Source organism: Lissotriton vulgaris, chromosome 2_1 (genome assembly GCF_964263255.1).
Source record: "Lissotriton vulgaris chromosome 2_1, aLisVul1.2, whole genome shotgun sequence".
NCBI lineage: Eukaryota > Metazoa > Chordata > Amphibia > Caudata > Salamandridae > Lissotriton > Lissotriton vulgaris.
The window spans coordinates 1578595141-1578610338 of record NC_141687.1 but is presented as its reverse complement, the minus strand read 5'-3'; positions in this window follow the sequence as shown (position 1 = coordinate 1578610338).

Here is a 15198-nt window from a genome sequence, read left to right as displayed (position 1 = left end):
AAGAGACTGCAGAAAATACAGAAAGCAGCAGCAAGACTCATTGTCAACCTACCCAGAAGGATCCACATCATACCCCTCCTCAAAAATCCAGATTGGCTCCCAATACAGAAGACATGCCAGTTCAAGATGCTGGCCCACCTACAAAGCCCCCCACAACGAATGATCAGCATACCTCAACAAATGATTGACCTTCCACCGCCAATCAGATACATACAGTCTGCCTCCCGATTCCTCTCAGACACCCCTTGGAAACCCTGAACCAACAGCAGAGGACGCTCCTTCTCGCACCTGACAGCCAAGACATGGAGATTCATTTCCCTGCCCCTAGGGGTTAACCCATCACTCCAGCAATTCAGAAGAGAACTCAAGACCTGAACGCCTGAATGATACGACCTGCAGTGGCTACTATTGCCTCGAGACACTAATGGGTAAGGTGCTGTGCTCTATAAAAGATTAATTGATGATTTTGTGGTTCTGATTCATTCCATATTCGTGGCACTGCTGTTCCATCTAGTATCGCAGGTAAATAACAAATCATATCTTCTGTCCCCTTTTTTATCCATTAGACCCACATCATCCATGCGAGGAGACATTGCATGAGCGTTGCAGTGGGTTTTCCACCCAACACCCATGGAATTTGACGCTGCCTCAGATACACAAAGTTATGTAAACTTGGCGAAGCACCAAATCCATACTCCTCTTGAGGTGAGGCATAACTAGGAGAAATATGCTTAATTCTCCTTGTCTATGCCTCTTTCTATGTGTGCTGAATTCTGCTCCCTACATAGAAAGAGGAAAATGGTTCTTCGATTGTTTTTGTGCAGGAAGGTGCCCCTTCCTGCATAAAGACGATTCTGCATGCAACAAAGGAACCCTTGCACCATGGTGCAAGGGTGCATATGTTGGTGCTAGGCTGCTGAAATGGTGCCAGCGCAGTGAGAAAGGACAGGATTACACCGTATTGCCCTTTCACTATGGCGTAGAACAGCTCAGCAAGGTGCTGTGCTGCGTTACTATATGCCAAAATGTCATAAATGAGGCCCATTATGTTTCAAGTCTTGTGGTTCTAACATATTTAAAGCAGTGGCTGAAGTTGATTTCTATTGCCCTTCTTTCACCATCTAATATAAGCAAGTACAATGCAGCCTAAGGATCTGTAACATCTCTAACTAAAAGTGCTTCTTCATTGATGAGTGAGTGTATATGTATTGGTAATCAGCTGTATTCGAGACTGAAGCACTATGAATAGGTGAGGATAAAATCATTGGTCCTTTACCAATTGAGTGGATGTACAAATGGGGGAGTGGTTGTAGGCTTGGATGAATTAATGGATGAGTGAGTACATAGATTAATTCTGGAGCAAGAAGCAGTGGAATTGGAAAACTTCCCCCTGTTGTCAACTGCTTGTTGTCCACCCCTTCACCATCTAGATACTCACTTATCATCTTACCCAGGTGTACCATTTATTCCACCAATCTTCATTCATTTGTTCATCCATGGACTCACTTTTCCATTGATCTATTCATACCGTCTTCAGTTCTACCAGTAATTTCTATATGTGTTCACTAATTGATGTCTTCATTTATGCATCTGTCCACTCACACTTTGATTCATTCCCTTTTCACTTACTTACTATTATACGCAACCACACATCCAAACTTGAAAATCAAGTAAGACATAATTTCATTTACAAAATCCAAGATTGTTTAGCTTTGTTGTTATTTTTATTGTTAGGTAAACTTGTATCGCGCGCAGCTTTACCAGGAAAGGTGCGTCCCGGCACTGGTAGCAGTGTCAGAAAAAAGCAGAGCTAACATGTTGGGAACAAATGAGTTTTGATGGCCTTGGGGAAGGAAAGCAGGGATACTAAACAACTAGTCTGAACAGGAGGAGATTTCCACAATTTAGCGGCAAGATAGCTAAAGGACCGGCCCCCTGCTCTGAGGCGTTTCACCCAGGGAACCGTAGCCAGAGATTGCTCAGCGGAGCGGAGCTGGCATGTGGGGACCAACAAATTAGAGATAGAATCTTAGGGGACAAGAGTTTTGGAATTTTGAAGGTCGTAGAGGTTAAATAGAACAAGGCTTAAAGCAGAGCCCTGAGGAACCCCCTGCTTGATGGAATGGGCGCAAGAGAGGAAAGGGGGCAGAGACCTGGAAAGCTCAGTCAGAGAGGAAAGAACTGAACCAATCCAGTGCCAGACCGACCACCCCCGCCTCCTCAAGGCGGCGCAGGAGGATCTGATGAGAGACCCTGTCAAACACAGTGCTGAGGTCGAGCAGTATCAGAGTTGCAGTTGGTCCCTCATCCAGAATGGTCCGCAGATGTTCACTCGCCGCTAAAAGTGCAGTCTCGGTACTATGACCGGGACAAAAACCATTCTGGGAGCGGTTCAAGGTACCGCTGTTGTTCAAGAAGCCCAAAAGGATGTTATTAGTGTGGGCCTCCGCAATTTTGGCAACCCAAGCCAAAAGAGATATTGGTCGGAAATTTTCTGGCTTAGTAGGGTCCAGTGAGGGTTTTTTTCAGCAAGGGGATTACCCTTGCTTGCTTCCATGATGAAGGCACCACCGCCGGAGTGAAAGAAGAATGAATCATCTGACATAAGGGCGCGAGAAGTCTGGTAAGCAGTCTCTAAATTGGGCAGGCCTCAATGGATCCAAAGGGGACCCTGATTTGATCTTCATGCTCAATGTAAGAAGCTCGTCCTGAGAAATAGGCGGTATAGCTGCCAAGGTAGCAGTAGGAGGAGGAGCTGATGGAGCCACAAGGTCCATGGGGCAAATGGGAAAAGATTTATAGATGGCTTCCACCTTCTGAATGAAGAAGGTGGCCAGATCCTTGCATTGCTGCCCCGATGTGATAGTTGGAATGGGGGGATATTTCCTGTGTTTGAAGTTGTTGATTATTTTGAAAATGCATTTCACAGGGTGTTTGCTGGACTTAATCTCATTAGTGAGATAGGCTGCTCGTGCTAGATGTATGGCCTTGTAGTAACATTTAATCTCGTCCTGATACAAATTTTTAGCCCCAAGGTTGTATTTCTTTCTCCAGTCCCGTTCTAGTTTTTTGCATGTGCTATGCAGGATGGCTAGAGAGTCATTGTACCAGTAATTGGAACTTAAGCAGCAGCCTCTGGACCATTTAGCAGGGAAGAGAGTATCTAAGGCCTGTATTATCCAATAGCAGAGTGCTTTATACGAATGCTCTGGGTCATTGTCTTGAGTAGGGGGACAGGTTGCCAGACAGGCCAGCAGTTCCTCTAACTTAAGTTTATGCCAGCAAAGTCTGAGGGTGGCCTTAAGGTCAGCTCTGGGCACTGGCTCGGAAAGCTGGAGGGAGATGGACACTAGAAGGTGATCTGACCAACAGACCGGGCTAGGTGATTTGACCGTGAGAAAATATTAGAAAAAAACGGGTCAAGTAAATGCCCGGCAGTGTGGGTAGGACGCACCACCAGCTGTCTTGGTTGATAAGCAGCAAAGTCGGCGAGCAAGCTGCTGATTTCTGGGTTGGAGGGACAATCAAAATGTAAATTTAGGTCCCTAATGAGACAAAAATTCGCGGCAGTCAGCGCCAGGGAACTCACGGCCTCAATAATGGCTGATTTAAATTCCGATATCGCTCCTGGGGGGCGGTAGACTAATAGACCGATAATAGAAGAGTGATCGCTAAAGGAGATAACAATGCGAGCACATTTGCACCCGGCTACATCCTTCTTGACAAATTAACAGTGGAAGCAGGACTTAAAGATGACAGCTATGCCCCCGCCTCTAGTCTCCCTGTTAAGAGACAGGATACCGAACCCCGGGGGAGTGCAAGGCTGTGTTCAGCCACTGTGGCATCGGTTAGCAAGGATTTGGTTATTAAAAAACACATCGGGAGATTCATCTTCTATAAGGTCATAGATCTCTATGTAGTGTTTAACCAGAGAGCGGACATAAAGGTGTAAGATTTAAAAAGTGGGTCTGGGTGGTCTGGGTGGGACAGGGGACAGTGAGGGGCAGGAGTTAAAGCCACAATTGCAACAACAAAAAGGCCCTTCCATTGCATCTCCCAAGCACAAGCCGCAAGGGCTTATGCGCTGGCCGATGGACAGAAGAAGCTCCTAGTATGGATTGGCACCCCTGATTTGATACTGCCAGCATGTCTGGCGTTTGGCGACGTCCAGGCGCCGACGGGCGCAGAAAGGCTTGCCTTTGGCGTGCCGCCGATGCAAGTCCGCTGCGCTCCTGTGCCATGAGCAGGCTAAATAGTGTGTCCTAGAGCAGGGGGGGTGAAAGACTCCCCTGGAAAAATGGTGGCGGTGGGACAGCGACCCGAAAATGGATGAAAAAAACCACACCGGCCGAGTCAGAGCAGTACTCCCTCTACATCAATCAGCCCTAATGGCTGTGGTCGACCGGGGAGGTGCAGAGACTGAGCAGCACACCGTCACAGCAGGGGGCACAGTGATTAAGAGTGATCAAATAAAAGCAGCGTTAGTGTAGTAATTGCTAATACAAAAGTAAGTGCACAGCAGAACACATATAATTTTAAAAATAATTAGTACAATAAGAAGTGGAGAAGTGTGGCTCACTGGTTAGAGCAGGCAGACCCTGAAGCAGAGGTCAAACCCGGGACCAGGGTTCGATTCCTGACGCGGCAGGGTGTTGAGCTCAAATGTCCACGGACTCGATAATTCTCGCTTCGGTGCCTGACCTAATCATGGGTTCTCACTCTGCAACTCTGGGCATTAAGCTTGCTTAATCTCCACAACGGCCCCCCCCGCGGCAGGATGCCTGGCTTTCACCTTGGGGATGCCCTGTGGGGGCTATCTCACAGGGAAAAACCAGGACGGGTTCCCAAGGCAAGCGCGGAGATACCCCTTCGGGGGTCGATTCTGGCGCTATATAAGAAATATAATATAATAAGCCTTAAGAAGTAGATTTGGCATAAAAAAACATGTAAGCAGAGTGAAACATACGGGGCAGTCCGCTACTACCAACACTGCAGGCAATTAAGAGCGCTCCCGCACCAAGAGCAGGCTAAATAGTGTGTCCTAGAGCAGGGGGGGTGAAAGACTAGACCGCCTCCCCTAGAAAAATGGCGGCGGTGAGACGGCAACCGGAAGTGGATGAAAAAAGCACACCGGCCAAGTCAGAGCAGTACTCCCTCCACATCAATCAGCCCTAATGGCTGTGGTGGACCGGGGAGGTGCAGAGACCGAGCAGCTCACCGTCACAGCAGGGGGGCACAGTGATTAAGAGTGATCAGATAAAAGCAGCATTAGTGCAGTGATTGCTAATACAAAAGGCAGTGCACAGCAGAACATGTATAATTTTTTTAATAATTAGTACAATAAGAAGCCTTAAGAAGTAGATTTGGCATTAAAAAACATGTAAGCAGCGCAAAATATACGGGGCAGACCGCTACCACCAACACTGCAGGCAGCTTTGTTAAGCCATGGTTTAGTTGCAGTCAACCTAAAGATTCCTTGAGGTATGATGCCTGTTTAATGTGGCTCTTTACAGGGCTCTACTGCTGGTTGAGATCAAAGAAAGCAGACAGGTGCAGAGTTACATTATGTCATGCAGAGCCACACGGTGCGCAGACATAATATCGAGTCGAAAATATCGATTGGACATAATATTGAGTTGTAAATATAGACTGGACAAAATATCGACAGGACAGAATATAGATAACCAAAATATCGTTTTTAAGGTAAGTGATGTAATATCGACTGTTAAAAATATCGAAAGTTAAAATATCGAAGTATATAATATAGATAGTTAAAAATATCGATTTTTTAATAATATCTATTTTTTTATAGTGTATTTTTAGGTTATAATATGTGTGAAAAGTGTGTATTTATGTTATAATTAATTTTAATTAATGAATTTTGTTTTTATAATTATTGCGTAATTTAATTCTGTAGCGGGTTGAGGGTTTATAGGGGAATAGGGTGGGAAGTAATTTAATTATAATTAATTAAATTTGTAAATTTATTTATTGATAGTAATTTTTAATTAATTGTTAATTAATGTATATTTGTTAATTAATTACATTTTAATTGGTAAATAATTTTAATTAATTGATTAATTGGTAATTATGTACATTTTACTAATTTATTTTCTATAGCGGGTTGTGGGTTTATAGGGGAATAGGGTGGGAAGTAATTTATTAATAATTAATTAAATAGTTAAATTTATTTAAATTTATTTAATTGGAAATAATTGTTAAATAATTTTTAATTATTAAATAATTAATTGTTAATTTTTAATTAATTGGTATTGATAGGTGATCAATTGAAATAATTATTGTTAATTAGTAATTTTAATATATTAATTATTATATTATATAAAATGTTTAATTCTTTTTAATTAATTATTAATAGATATTCATTTTTAAATTTTTAAATAATATATGAAGTATTTACTTTCCATAATGTTGTATTCTCTGGAGTGGGAATAGTAATTTTAACCCCTACGCTATCCAACGCTTTCCCTACTGTTGCACTCTTTGGAGTGGGAATAGTAATTTTAATCCCTATGCTATCCAACGCTTTCCCTACTGTTGCACTCTTTGGAGTGGGAATAATAATTTTAACCCCTACGCTATCGAACGCTTTCCCTACTATTGCACCCACTGGAGTGGGAATAGTAATTTTTACCCCTACGCTATCCAACGCTTTCCCTACTGTTGCACTCTTTGGAGTGGGAAAAGTAATTTAACCCCTACTCTATTCAACGCTTTCCCTACTGTTGCACCCACTGGAGTGGTAATAGTAATTTTAACCCCTACGCTATCCAATGCTTTCCCTACTGTTGCACCCACTGGAGTGGGAATAGTAATTTTAACCCCTACGCTATCCATCGCTTTCCCTACTGTTGCACCCACTGGAGTGGGAATAGTAATTTTTACCCGTACGCTATCCAATGCTTTCCCTACTGTTGCACTCTTTGGAGTGGGAATAGTAATTTTTACCCTTATGCTATCCAACGCTTTCCCTACTGTTGCACTCTTTGGAGTGGGAATAGTAATTTTTACCCTTACGCTATCCAACGCTTTCCCTACGGTTGCACCCACTGGAGTGGGAATAGTAATTTCTACCCCTACGCTATCCAACGCTTTCCCAACTGTTGCACCCACTGGAGTGGGAATAGTAAATTGTACCTCTACGCTATCCAACGCTTTCCCTACTGTTGCACCCACTGGAGTGGGAATAGTAATTTTAACCCCTCCGCTATCCAACGCTTTCCCTACGCTTGCACTCTTTGGAGTGGGAATAGTAATTTTTACACTTTTGTTATTGTACGTTAATAATATTGGCTATTATTTAATTATATTTTGTTACTATATATATATATATACATATATGTTTTAACAAATATGAATTACAATTTTTTTTTAACTTTCATTAATTATTTAATTATTATAAGTTTATTTAAGTATTTTGAAGTATATTTTAGTAATTAATTTTTAATATTAATTTAATTTAACTTTGTTTTTAGTAAAGTCGATATTTTTAAAAACTATATTTTAGTAAACAATATTTTTAACTCGATAATTTTGTACTTACCTGTTTGTAGATAGAAACTCGATATTTTGTCTGTCGATATTTTTTCAACGATATTCTTGATGGTCGATATTCTGTCCCTCGATATTATGTCAGTTATCCGTGCCACACAGCAAGGCAACTTGCTACATGATGGTACATGAAAGAAGAAGTTCAGAAATGTGCCACATCTATTAAGAAATGTGGCACTTCTGCTGTCTCCTAGTGCTGGTGCACAGTGTGCTGCCCATGGCCAACGTATGCACCCTTTCGCCATGATGAAAGGGTGCCTGTCTTGCAGACAGGATTGTTTTTGTGCTGGAATGGATAACTTCCTGCACAAAAATAATGATAAGAGGCAAATTCCATTTCTATGTGTGTTGCAGTATGCATCACAAACAGAAATCAAGTAGAAAGGAGAAATATAGGTATTTCTCCTTGTTATGCACCTTTCAGGTAGAAGCACCATTTTAGCATAAACGCAGGCTGACAAATTTTTCTACACCTGGATTTGGGTAAAAATACAAGAGTGGATGCACAGGCATGCCCATGCTCCACCCATGTAAGACATACCATTTGCTAACCCCACCAAGCCATCCAAATCAACTGTGAGTGGTTTTAGTAAATGTCAAAATAGATTTGCGTTGGGGCTATGTCACAAAAAGGCTCCACCCCTACATAAAAGCTTAGTAAGTTTGAGCCTAATAGTGTATGGTCATGTTGGATTATTTCTATTTAATTAGCAACTGCGCTGACAATCCTTCGATTTATATAATCTGCTCTATCCAGAAGACTATATAGATGCAACATAACAGACCCTTCAAACTTATAGAAGAGAAATTATCTGATCAATAAACCACAATCATATTCCTTGATATGCTCTATAATTTATAACTAGACTGTTTGCTAAGTTCATTCCACTTTACTAAATGTCATATGATGTACTCTTTCAGGAAATGTATTTTTTTTAAATGTCATATGATGTACTCTATTAGGACATGTATAATTATAAAGTACAAATGTTTCCCCTTAGAAGTTCATAGGTATGCTCTGTAGTTTGTTTAAAGGACTCATCTGACTAACTGTCGCAATGATTGTGCTATAGAATTGGGAAGTGGTCTGATACCCAATTGGGTCATGTTCGCTCTATATAAAATCTTGAATAAATAAATAAATAAATAGGTAGACGTGTATGATGAAGAATGCCACGAAAAGTTGTGGGTGAGGTATCTACTCCAAAATCTTTTTGATTCTGGTCATAGGAACATACACATCTAAAAACCAGTCCTGGTTGTCTTTGTGTGTTTAGTGCTCAGCCTAATAGTATCAGCCCAGAAAGCTTATACCTGTAACAGGAATTTCAGAGGACAGGTCAACCACTGTTTTTGAAAAAATCCAAACCTCAACTTGAGCAGGGGACGAAATTGATATATTAATGAAGCTTAGATACAATTCAATAAACAGGGGAGCAGAGAGATAGTCATGCAGAAATCAGCAAAACATTGAGCTCTTCTTTGTATAATTATAACTGGTGTAGTGAAGAGACATACCTCAGGGTGACCCATCCTTTGTTAGATGCTTTCTTCCTAGTCCCACACTATCCTTTTCAGCCAATCCACTTACACAGATTACAAAACCAATGGGTTTGCACCATTATCAAGACCTTTTCAACAGTTATACAGGACTCCTTTCTTGCATTGTTTGCCAAAAACATTGCCACCTTCACATATTGGTAAACTGCAACAAACTATGCGAAGATGTGGCATACTTAGTATCACAAATTTGCACACCATAAAGGAAAATCTGTCTGCAACAGCCAATGCCCGAATGCACCCAGCGGCCAGCCACTTAGGGCTAGATTTACGACCATTCCATTTAGCGAATTGCAATGTTTTGCAACTCATAATTTGTAAACCGCAAAATGGATTGAACAACAGTGTCTCATACAGGGTTTGGGATTCCTAATGAAGTCGCTAAAGACCCACATCATTAATATTAAAGAGGTATTTCACAATTTGCGGCCCTTTAGAAATCTCACATATCACAGGGATGGTGGATACTGGGGATAGCAGACCACCATGTCTGTGTTTGCTATTTTAAATAAATCAACTTTTTTTTCAAATGCAGCCTGTTTTCCTTAAACTAAAATAGGATGCATTTAAAAGATAAAAAAGGAAAAGGCCTGCTGCTAAAAATATTTTCACATAAATTCACAAAGGGGACGGGGTTCCCAGAGGACCCCTTCCCATTTGAGACTGGCTTACCACCTTCTTGAAGTAGGTGGTAACCACAATTGTTTTGCAACCGGGTTTGCGGTTGCAAAACAATTGTACATACCAGTGTGACTCACTATTAGGAAGGGACGCCCTTGGCACGTCACTTTCTAATAGCAACTCGAAAACCCTGTTTTGCAAGTCGGCAATAGGTTGAAAACTTGCAAAATACGGTTGGTGCATACCACACCCTTTTTAGTGGTGGTAAACGGGCCGATTTCCCGTTTGCATCCGCTAAAAAGGATCGTACATCTGGTCCTTAGCCTCTTTGGCCACTCAAACATTACCATTAATCTATTCTGATGAGTCATTATTCCTATGTTTCTTCTCTGAATACAAATTTGTGTCCTGATTTAAAGTTTGGTGGAAGGGTTACTCTGTCAAAAACATAACAAATATCCGGTCCGCTCCTTAGGACATAATACACCTACAATTAGGTAGACAGGAAATACGTCACGTTTGCAACAAGTAACCCGTCTGCCAATTTGCAAATCAGGCCTTTATTAACAAAATGATTGCAAGCCTTAGTAATGGAAATTTGAACTATCCCACAAACTTCAAATATGTGCTCTCCAACTTTCATGCCACATTTCCAACTGCACCTAATGTCCAGTTTATCAACAAGCAGGAAAACATACCATTAGAGAGGCTGTGAAAAATAGAGCATCTATTAATTATTGACCATAAAAAACGTATAACTTTTTTTCTCAATGAAAATCTTGCTGTCTGAGGACTATCGGCCGGATTCATCAAGCTTAATTGCGCTCGCAAAGGGCCAGATTCTGAGAACCTGGCCCTTTGCGAGTGCAATTTTTGCATTTGGGATTCATCATCCCAAATGCAAAATTCGCTAAAGAATTCGCACATTTGCGAGGAATTGCTTTTAAGGAATCTCTATTTGAGATTCCTTAAATGCAATTCATGAACCATTTTAAAACTGCAAAATCGCAATTTTGGGCCGCTATTTACCGCGAGGTCAAACCTCGTGGTAAATAGCAAAAAAGAAACTTAGAAAAATGCATGTTACACACACATATGTCCTTTGGACATGTGTGTGCGCAACACCAATGTAGAGGCCCATAGGAATGAATGGGGAGTTATTCCTTATTTGCGATTAGCAATTTGCTAATCGCAAATAAGGAATGTGTAGGAATCGCAATTTATTTAGCGATTCCTACATGAATCCAGTTTTGAAAGTCCTTAATAGCGATTCCTTAATAATTGCTATTAAGGACTCGCAAAATGCGACTATGATGAATCTAGCTGTAACTCCCCATTCATTCCTATGGGCCTCAGGCCCATAGGAATGAATGGGGAGTTATTCCGTATGATTAGCAATTTGCTAATCGCAAATAAGGAATGTGTAGGAATCGCAATTTATTTAGCGATTCCTACATGAATCCCGTTTTGCAAGTCCTTAATAGCGATTCCTTAATAATCGCTATTAAGGACTCGCGAAAGGGGACTATGATGAATCTAGCTGTTACGACCCTATTTTTGGTGACCTAACCTCTCCAACATGACTGTGTTGTATAAATAGCAGGTGGACTAGCGTATCTTTTCAATAAAGTCATTATCGAATCCATTTCCATCCCTTTAAACCATGTCAACTGTTCAATGGAGCTGAACCTCTACTGCTAGAAAATGTAGAGCCCAAACAAAAGCATTTTAAGCTGTATTTTATCCTACAGCCCCCGTTTACTCATCTTGGAAACTTTGTTGGAAAAAAGGAACGAGGCTATGGAAAGACGAGCCTCAGGGCAATAGGCCTCATGTTTGTTGCCTTCAGCATAGCCCTCAAATGACCTTTTCCAGCTGGTCTCCTCACACAGATTACAAAACTAATGGGTTTGCACCATCATCAGGACCTTCCTAACAGTCACATAGGGCTCCTTTTGATAGAACCATCTGAGGAATGCCTGCCTCTAATGAGTCTTTAGGCTTCTACCACCTTGGTCACACCTCCCTGGAATGTCCTTTCTTCAACACATTTTTTTCGGCTAATAGATTAGGACGCTCATACTTTGCACTCATGCTTTCTTTGCTTGTCATTGTGTCCTCCCATACTTACCCCATTAGGCATTATATTCTTCTAAGGTTTTCTATTAAATGGTATCCATATTCTTTGCCATCACACATGCTGGTATGGCCACTGACTGCTCTGTGGCATCTTATTTATACTGCTTGATACTTCACGCATCGCATTCCAATGATTCACGCTCTGGGCGTACAGGTCGTACCGGTCATCGGGTGTTACCCCGGAAGGCTGGAAGGATGGGGCTTCTTTTGCAGCAGTGGAGGTTGGGTTTGTTCCTGGGGGCCAGTTTTGCCCCAGTAAGAAAAGTATCAGTGCTTCACACTTGCGCCCCATCTGCCCAGGGGCTGATCCAACAGAATGGCCAGGGCTGCTTTGAGTTCCCAATCCAGCCCTGGGCACAGTCACATCCATGACAAGTCTAGTTTCGCTGACTGCCCGTTTCTCACACTAACGCCTCTCTGGGTATGCTGTCACCTATCTCCTTGATAAGAGGGCCCTGAGAGTGTCACCACTCCCCAGCTGACCTCTATCACCTGGGAACAATACAAGCTTTGGGAACTGATATGTCACACTCATAATGTTGATGGCCAGTCTCCCTCTTCATTCAGTAATGAAAGTTTCTTACAGTGACAAAGTAAGTGTAAAGTAACTGTGTTCACTTTAGTTTAGTTTTGTTTATGTAGTGCATACATGAGGGGAAGAAAGGTTCAACACCCATTACAGTCAGTATTCACAGCATATTATAGCTACCTAAAAAATTATAACAGTAGGCAGTGTTGTACAGATTAAACAGCCAATGCAGAAAATTAAGGGTACCAGGCCGGATCCTGGTCTGGTAGCTATTATATGTTTTGTTATGTTATGTTATTGTGTGATTTGTATAGCGCTCAGCTACTCCGAGGAGTGTCCCGGCGCTTCTACCCTGATGCCAAGCAGGGAAGGCGGAGGATAACCGGATCTACTGAATGAAAAGCCAGGACTTAAGATCTTTCCAAAAAGCTAATAAGGTGACAGTCTTTCTCAGAGTGACAGGCAAGGAATTCCACAATTGTGGTGCCAGGCGTCTAAAAGAACGACCTCCAATACGGGCTCGCTGAATACCAGGAATGGCAGCCAAGGCTAGCAAAGCTGACCTTAGTGATCTAGATGGCTGGTAAAAGGTCAGCCGCTTACTGATGTATTTCGCGCCAGTTCCGTGGAGGGCTTTGAAAGCCAGCGTAAGCGTCTTGAAAACAATACGTTTCCGAATAGGAAGCCAGTGAAGAGTTTTCAGAAGTTCTTAAGCGCTAGATCTACGATCTCCGATGAAGACCAGAGATGGCGCGCGCAGTAGAATGTTGGACTGTTTGGAGACGCAATAGAAGTTACCCCAGGAGTCCAAGATATAACACGTTCGCATAGTCCAAACGTGAACCTATTAAAGCCTGCACAATGATTTTTCTATGGCCAAGGGACAGCAACGGAAGAAATTTCCTGAGCATTTTGAGAATGCCAAAGCATTTACCAACTAAGCCAAGAATCTGGGGCTTCAGAGTGAGACCGTTGTCAATTAACACTCCAAAATTCTTGGCCGAGGTAGAAGCGGCGGAAGGAGGAAACATGGCCACCAAGCCTTCCACCTCGGGTCCGAAAGACAGCCAAAAAAGAGCACCTCGGATTTGTCCGAGTTGCACTTGAGGCTGTTAAGCTGGAACCATTTGAACACAGCCTCAAGGCAGCCTTTAATGCTCTCTCCATCGAAGTCAGCACCCTTCTTGCAAGAGAAGAGGAGCTAGGTGTCGTCCGCATAAGAAACGATCTGGGCACCATAGGACTACTAATACAAAGCTCCCCCTTCTGGGGAGAGAGCACCTCTGAGCACAACAAGGGGGGACCAACAGGTCTTATTCCATAACACGTAGATTGATCAAAAGTTCATGCGACAGCGACAAAATTATTCTTCCATCTTTCAAGATTTATTTGGTTGGTATTCAGTGCATACTTTCAATTTAGATCATTGAATTAACTGAGTTCATAGAATGTCTTTGTCATTGACATGTTGAAACAAATAAATCACACATCCCAATGCATTTCGGGCTCCGCCCTTTGTCAGGGGATTACTATCAGCGTGACTACGCTCAAACTCCGCGGAGTTCCGGAGTTGATCTTTTCCCGCTCGGAACTCCGCGGAGTTTGAGCATAGTCACGCTGATAGTAATCCCCTGACGAAGGGCGGAGCCCGAAATGCATCGGGATGTGTGATTTATTTGTTTCAACATGTCAATGACAAAGACATTCTATGAACTCAGTTAATTCAATGATCTAAATTGAAAGTATGCACTGAATACCAACCAAATAAATCTTGAAAGATGGAAGAATAATTTTGTCGCTGTCGCATGAACTTTTGATCAATCTACGTGTTATGGAATAAGAGAAGACCTGTTGGTCCCCCCTTGTTGTACTCAGAGGTGCTCTCTCCCCAGAAGGGGGAGCTTTGTATTAGTTCCTTTGGATGTTTCACTGCCAGGCCAGACAGTGATTATCTCTTGGCAGCACACTACACTCCTTTACAACCCTTTACCTTTGGACAATCAGCTGTGCGAGTTCCCTCCCACTTCAGTTATCACTATATGACTACGCCAGTGCCGCCAAGGGGGTCATAAAGATGTAGAGTAGGGCTCAATTATAGAGTCAGATCAAGGAACCAGGCTGGCCCCTGTGCAATAGGCTGAATTTGTCCAAGTGTAAATTGCCAACACCGGGACACATGTATCAGCACCAGCACATCGGCTGCTTTCTGTTGGTAGCAGTAACCTGAAGGTGGTGAGAGGACTTTCTTAATTCCACTTCCAGCTGGGATCAAAGCAAAAGCTTCACTTAAAGGGCTTCAGCCTCCTTTTTTCGAGTATCATCCTAACTGGTAGCTATTGAGAGCCAATGTAATGAGGGAAATAAAGGAACACAGCTTGTTATGACTATACAAGTGCTTTAGAGAACTATCAATCAATCAATCATTTGTAAAGCGCACTACATACCAGCGAGGGTCTCAAGGCGCTGGGGGGGGGGGGCGCTACTGATCAAACAGCTAGGTCTTGAGTATCCTCCTGAAGGTCAGCAGGTCTTGGGTCTGTTGTAGGCTCAGTGGGAGTGTGTTCCATGTCTTGGCGGCGAGATGGGAGAAGGATCTCCCACCGGTGATTGTTCTTCGGATGCACGGGACGGTGGCGAGTGAGAGGTCGGCAGAGCGTAGCTGGCGGTTGGGGATGTAGAAGGAGAGCCGTCTGTTGAGGTAGGCTGGGCCAGTCTTGTGGAGTGCCTTTTGTGCATGGGTGAGGAGCTTGAAGGATATCCTCTTGTTGACGGGGAGCCAG